The sequence below is a fragment of the Myotis brandtii genome, unplaced genomic scaffold (assembly GCF_000412655.1).
Source record: "Myotis brandtii unplaced genomic scaffold, ASM41265v1 scaffold506, whole genome shotgun sequence".
Classification (NCBI taxonomy): Eukaryota; Metazoa; Chordata; class Mammalia; order Chiroptera; family Vespertilionidae; genus Myotis; species Myotis brandtii.
Genome location: NW_005369287.1, coordinates 3,062,241 through 3,067,688, shown reverse-complemented (window position 1 = coordinate 3,067,688; position 5,448 = coordinate 3,062,241).

The following is a 5,448-nucleotide window of genomic DNA, read 5'->3' as shown; positions in this document are numbered from 1 at the left end:
ACTCTCCCCTCCCCCAACACAGCTCCTAGGGGACTTCTGGGACCGATGGAAAGACCGTCTGCAAGTGTCCTCTGCCGTCCTTCATCCCCGCCAAAGCCACAGGTAGCTATTTGGGAACGTTGGGAATGAATAGCTTTCCCCTGAGGCGCCAGGCAGGTGAATTGTTTTTCCCTCCAACTTCCAAGCTGTTACTTAACACTTCCAATTATTTTATGTAAAACAACGTATTCCATCAAGGGAGATCAAAGCATTGGATGTCCAGCTGCACGTTTATGTTCTTGTGGCAAGAACCCTGCGTTTGATATGACACTGCAGGGGCTCCAAACTAGCCAGTGCGTGGTTCGTCCTCGGTGAGCAGCCCAGAGACCGCAGATGGTGGGGTGAGGAGGGAGGCACTCAGCCCAAAGGGTTAGGAGGCGGCGGGGGTGCAGATGCGCGGGTTTAAAGCGGCTGTCCTGGTGCCCGGGCAGCGCCAGGAGGACTTGATCCGCCTGCGCCGCGCGTGGGCCTCGGGTCGCAGAGCGCCATCTACCGGCGGCAGGTCGGTGGGCTCGGGAAACGAGCCCGGGAAGAGCCGGGTGACTGTCAAGCCCCGAGCGCCTCTTCTCCCCAGCGGGGCTGCACCTTTACCGGCTTGGAAACCCACCCCGGTCGGAGGAGTGCAGTGCTGGGGACCCAGCATTTCCTAGAGCTGAGCTTTCTCTCTGGCCGACACCTGGGAGCCCAAAGATGCTGGCGGAAAAGCGCATAGTCAGTGTTCTTTAATGATATGGTGCTTGATTAGTTTTCTTTCTTTTCATTTTACTTATTTCCTCATATTGGTTTAGTTTTATTGATTTTGCTTTATTTTAGTTATTTCCTTTCATTTCGTTTTTATTTTGTTTATTCCGCTTGGTTATTTTACTCGGTTTATTATTTCACTTCACATTCATTTTACTAATGTATTTCGTTTATTTTGTTTTCATTTTCTCTATTTGATTAATTTACCTTTAAATTCATGTTATTTAATCTAATTATTTACTTTATTTCGTTTGTTTTATTTTATCTTATTTTACTTATTTGTGGGTAAAGGAAAGGTGGCTATCTCCACCCCCCCTCACCCGCGCCCCCCTCCACCACCACTCCCATTCTGAAGCATATATGTTTTCCTGCCTCTGAAAGTCCTGGGCGTTGGAATTAGACACTCTTGGATTCAAATCGCAGCTCTGCCACTTCCTGGCTGTGTAACTGTGTGCAGATTGCTTGCCCTCTCTGGACCTCAGCTTCCACATCTGTACAATGAGTTTAAGGCTCACTTTGCAGCTTAAGGGGTACTTCCTTAGGGAATGCTGCGTAATAAATGGCCTCTAGCTGTTTTAGGAGTGGTTCCCAGAGTCTCTGATTTCTGCCTAAAATCCAGTCTGCGCAGTTGTAAGAAACAAGCTTTTTCTTCCTTCTGGCCTTTCATAAGAACAGTGTAAAACACCCAACAGTGGCTTCAGGGATCAGGAATCTGAGATCACTAGCAGCCCTCATCTGGCCTCTGCCAGCCCCTTACCGGCCACATAAGTCATCCAGTGGCTGTTGACTAACCCAATATTTCTGTTATAATTATCCTCTCAAATAATGTTTTATAGAATTCTAAATGTGGGTTGGTTTATCTACCTACCTACCTATCTACTGAAATCCATCCTCTAGGCTGATCATGAAAATAGCAAATTTTCATGAAAATAGGAAATGACTCATTCAGTGAAATTCATACAACAAAAGCATTCAAGGCTCCTGGAAACCTGCCTGAGCCAGCAAAAACAACTAAGGATGGTGAGATTGAGTCCAGGATTCATGAGAGAGAGTCCATACTTTTCTTGGTACAATACTGTATTTTGGGAATTTCGACTATATCTGCTCAAAAAAATATTTTTTTAAGATTTTAAAAATTGATTTTAGAGAGAGAGAAAGGGAGAGGGAGAGAGAGAAACACTGATGTGAGAGCAAAAGCCATCAATTGTCTGCCTCCTGCATGATTGAGCCCACAACCTGGGTGTGTGCCCTGACCAGGAATTAAACCTTTCAGCATTGGGGCGATGCCCAACCAACTGAGCCACACCAGCCAGGGCTTCAAAAAATGTTTAAATCGCCCTGACCGGTTTGGCTCAGTGGATAGAGCATCAGCCTGCGGACTGAAAGGTCCCAGGTTCGATTCCGGTCAAGGGCATGTACCTTGGTTGCGGGCACATCCCCAGTGGGAGGTGTGCAGGAGGCAGCTGATCAATGTTTCTAACTCTCTATCCCTCTCCCTTCCTCTCTGTAAAAAATCAATAAAAAATATTTTTTAAAAAATGTTTAAATCAAAATAAAAAGTCGATTTTTAAAAATTGTTTTTGTTTTGATGAGGGTGAAGTTCTGAAAGGGGCAGGACAAATGGAAGAAAATGAAGCTAATAGGAAGGTGACTTGGGCCATGGGGGAGTGGTCTTAGGCCACCCATCAAATCAAAAGAAGAAAAATCAAATTTGAGAGGGTGAGTAGATTGAGCCTGGGAAAGCTAGTGGTTTCCTTTCCTAGACCGTCCAGGTTTTCCTTGGCTGAGAATGAAAAGGGGACTTTTTCATTAAGGTGCTGCATGGCTCTATTTTCCACCCTTTGAATTCCCACTTTGCTTGCAAAAGGCCTTAAGTAGGTCTAGGGGCCCTAACTTGCTCAACCTGCATAGCCAGTGCTCCTTTTTTAGAGGGTGATCCTACTGAATTAAAATTCAATTAATACGACTTTAAGGGCAAGAAAAACTATTTGTGAAAAATCATTAAACAGCACATAAAACCCTTTGAGGAGCAGCAAATACTAGGAGAAGTACAGCCTGGCTTTTGTTAAGGTGCTTTGAGCCCAACGAGTTAACTTTTTTAAGGAATTTTAACAAGATAGTGGTCAAAGTGGAATTTGTTCATGTAGTTTATTTAAGGTTTTACAAGGCCCTGCAAGGAGTCCCTCCCCTGAGTCTGGATCAGAAGAGAGTTTGGTGAGAGGTACACTCTTAGGGGCATTTTGAAATCCATGAGGAAACAAAACAACTGGCCTGGACACTTCAAAAATGTCAGGGTCCTGAAAGACAAAAGCAGGGCTGGGACCGACCCGGATTAAAGGGGATGCAGAGACATGACCCCAGAAGGCGGCCTGTTGTCCTGGACTGGTCCTGGGAAGGGAAACGCACATGTACCCAGAAGGACATTACTGGGGAAACTGGGGACATGTGAATGCAGCCTGGGGATTAGATAATAGTGTTATACCGATGCTAACTTTCCTGATTTAGATCATTGCGCTTTGGTTACATAAGATAATGTTTGTAGTCTTAGGAAATGCACAAGTGATTAGGAATAGAGGGGCATTGTTATCCCCTCCCAAATGGTTCAGAAAGACAATTTTATTTATATTTACATGTAAATATAAATACACACATTACACACACACACACATACACATACATATAATACATATTTTGTACGTGTAATATGTACATATATATGGAGAGGGAGAGAAGGAGTGATAATGCAAATGAGGAAATAGTTAACATTTAGGGACTCCTGGTAAAGGAAATATGGGAGTTCTTTGAATTATTATTGTAATTTTTCTCTACATTTAGTTTTATTTCACCCTGGCCAGGTAGCTCAGTTGGTTAGAACAACATCCCGATAGACCAAAGTTGCAGGTTCAATGCCTGGTCAGGGCACATACAAGAATTAACCAGTGAAAGCATAAAGAAGTGGCACAACAAATTGAAGTTTCTCTGTCTCATTCTCTAAAAAATCAATCAATCAATAAATAAAATGTTTAAATTATTTCAAAATACAAAGTAAACAAAAATAGGTAAAACTAAATAAAGCTAAGAAGAGATAAGAAATAAAATAAGAGAAAAAAAAAGGGGTGGGACATAGGGAAATAAACAAATTGTTCACATCCGATGACAACATTTATTGGTTTCCTCCTGCCAGATAATGCCCTAGGATAGGCCAACAGGCTGCACGAGGATTAGGAATTTTCCTAAGAGAGGTTTACACCCTAACAGGGTAGTCCTAGGGCACTTGCAATCATTGAAAACCCACTATTGTCCATGCAGCCAGCAGCCAGCATCCAACAAAGAGTCAGGGCCACTGCTGCCCAGACTGGAGCTTGTGACTTAGCTCCTGCCTCCAAGGAACTGGCCATTTTATAAAGGAGACAGATGTGTAAGTTTACTGCAGTGTGGTTTGACAGGAACCATGATGGCAGCATGAATGTGGGAGTGTGTGTCTCGGTCCGGGGAGGGAGCCTATCAGAAATGACTTACTTCCCAGATGGGACACTTGAAGTAGGTTTTGAAGGCTGAGTAGAAGTTTTCCAGTAAAAGGGAGTTGTGAGCAATAGTAGAGGGGACTGTCTGCCAAAGCACAGGGGTAGGAGACAGCATGTAACTACTGGGCAATATCTGAGCAAGTGCCCATTGAGCAAAGTCAACAGGCTGGAGGCTGGACACGTGAGTCATTGCTGGAAGGCTTAGAGGAGGCCAGGGTTTCTAAGCTGGGATTTGAAGAGGGAGATTGCCACGGATGCATAAAAACCATGTATTACACACAGATGGAAGGAATGTCTGGTACAAAAGCACAGAGGTCAGCAATAAGCAAATCCCAAGGTGAGGGCTGGTAAACACCGTGGAGTCTGGGAGTCTGCACAAGGTGGGGTTGTGCAAGGTGTTTGCTTCTCACCTGAGCCTGCCTGCTTTCATGTAAGTCTTCAGCCTGGAGTCCCACGGTCAGGGCCAACGCAGGAAGACAGAAATGCCTTTACGTATTTACACAGAGGGGATTTAATGGAGGGATTTAATTGGACAGGTGATGGAACCCAGAGTTCAGCTCGAGCAGGAAACTGCTGACACTCATTGGCTGGAAGGTCAAAAAGGAGATGATGTTAGCAGAACCCAGGGGTGGAGGTCACCTGCTAGAAGATGAAGCCACAAACGGCATGAGAGATGTATCCATGGCTGGAGACTGGAGTTGCTACCCAAGCCAGAAAGAGAAGGGGAGAAATACCATGGCTTTTCCCTTCTTCCCATTCCCCAATCAACTGCCAGCCTCCTGTTGGCCAAACCCAGGCAGCAGCCAATGACTCGGGAACCTGGGAGAACACTACTAAAATCAGCTCCTCTGTAATACAGAGCACAGAGGGCAAGAAACAGATCTGAGGGCACACAGGCCCAGAAGCAGCCCAGTTAGGAATTCTCCAGAAATTGTTTTCTGTCCCAGATGTAAACTACACAGTCCTTTTAGTAGCAGTAGCCGTATAAACTCATTCAGTCTCCCCAGCATTCTGCAGCTCAGGAAATGGTGCCACCATTTAACCAACTGCTCAGGCCAAAACTCTGGAGTTACCCACTCTCACTCTTGAGTTTCTCCCATTAAATCCATCAGCAAATCTTACTGGTTTCTTTCCCTCCCTCCCT